This window comes from Brassica oleracea, chromosome C2, assembly GCF_000695525.1.
Source record: "Brassica oleracea var. oleracea cultivar TO1000 chromosome C2, BOL, whole genome shotgun sequence".
Classification (NCBI taxonomy): Eukaryota; Viridiplantae; Streptophyta; class Magnoliopsida; order Brassicales; family Brassicaceae; genus Brassica; species Brassica oleracea.
This window is the reverse complement of record NC_027749.1, coordinates 14886039-14888226: the sequence shown is the minus strand read 5'-3', so window position 1 is coordinate 14888226 and position 2188 is coordinate 14886039.

The following is a 2188-nucleotide window of genomic DNA, read 5'->3' as shown; positions in this document are numbered from 1 at the left end:
GGGGGGGGGCATATGTTATGCAACCAAGTTTTGCTCAAACTATTCTGTAATATTATACATACAAATATGTAAAATTTGTAGGAATCCATTTGGCTTCATCTTCATTTTTTACTCTTCCTTTCCATAAAAATAATTATGTTTTTCTTTTTAATACATTAAATGAGCAAACATCAAAGGAAAGAGCTTAATATTTATTTATTTTCATATTCTAAGTTGATGATAGATAGTAAAATATTGAATGGTCCATTTAATGTTACTATTTTAATAATCTTAATAAAGTCGGTCCAATTAAAAAAGAATACTGAGGAGCGCTTCCAGTTTGACACGTAAGCATGCTCTTCAAGGTTGTCATTTAATCAATGATTCATGATTAATATATAGGGAATTTTTATTGTTTTATTAAAAAGCTTTGCAATTTGTATGGTTTTGGTACTATACTAAACATGATGGATTTATCTTGAAAGTTCTAGAGTTATTAGCTGTGAATAAGTTTGGAAATATCTGAATGGGTATTTCTGTGAAGATTATATCAAAAATTTGAAAGTTCATGTGTTTCAAGAAGTTTTTTTTTTTTTTTTGCAACAAGTGTTTACAGAGCTTATTCAACAAATGCAAGTCAAAGGCGTGCAGGTAATAATATACTTTTTTTATAGTGTGTTATCAGTTTTTGTTTTCAATTGTTGCAGTGCATGATGTGTGAGAACAAGAAGGTAGAATGAAGTGTGATTAGAAGAATGATTTGCTTATCAAGTCTCATCTGATTCTTAAGAACCTTGGGAGTACAAGTATAGGAACAGCTATGAATGAATGGTGCCTTGTTTAGTAAACTTCATCATGAAGAAAATATCTCAGCTTTATTTTTAATTTTTCTTACTCATGTTCATGTTCTGTCATATAATTCTAGTCGTTCCTTTAAGATGTCTAAACAGAAAACAGAAAGCTCTAGTTGGAAAGAAACTAGAACTTGTTTGTCTGCTCTCGCCAAAGCATTTGATACACTCTCTCGTCGTTGAATCCCTTTGTATTTTGATTTTATTACACAAGAAAATAGATCCTCTAGATGAAGTTTGAATCCCCAAGGGTTTTGTTGGTTTTACATTCAAAATTCTCTAGCTGCAAATTTATTAACTTTTCTCATTTTAATTGTCAAGGAAAAATAATAAGGAACACTACAAGAAAACGCAAGTCAAATTGCTTACAACTAATAGAGACATCTTTTTTTTCAAGTTCGAATAATGTTTACTAATACCAAGTCAGATTGCTTACAACTAAACACTTGATGTTCCAGTCTGGAGAAAATCATATCTCGGAATTGCTTAAATTCTCCTCTGAAAGCCAGGAAGCTTCGGGACGAGACACTCCTTCCATAATATCTAAATCTAAAACTCTATTCATCAGCGGATGATCAGATGGGGAAGATTAAATGCCCCCAAACCCACCAATCTCATTTTCTCTGCGTCTATCAACATTTCATAGCTATACTTTTCTTCACGTAATTAATACCTTCCATATATATACTGAGTACTTACTAAATCACAAGTGTTTTCCCTTTGTTTTGATCAGAAATGATAGAAATTAGAAAGCAAATCCAAAAACATAATATGAAACTAGAGCTTGATTCGCGCGGGTGTTTATTTTTATTTTTTTATAAATATTTTTTATATAAATGGTAATATATATTTTTAAAATTTATCCATATTAAATAATTATTTAATATGACATTTTTAAATCCAATAATTTTATAGTTTACATTGAGGGATTTATTTATTTTTGAACTGTCAACTATACCACCTACATTTTTTAGAATACGATCCATGTATCCACACAAATATATTTTCATTTTTTATGGATCAAAAATTTAATGTATGATCAACTTATATATATATATATATATATATATTATTTAAAATTTGGTGCTATATATTTTATACTCTTCAATATTTATCATACTGAATTTGAAGTAAGCTATTACTTATAAGAAAATATACGTAAAAAATATATTTACATATTTATTTATATTTTAGTTATATACTATATGAATGACTAAAAAACGCTTAAATTATATAAAATGGTAAATTTGATCGTTCATAAATCAATTTAGGTATGTTCAGAAATTAATTTAGGTAACTTTATAAATTTTATCGGGCCTCTGGATTAAAATTAATTAGTTTGAAAATAATTTAAGTAT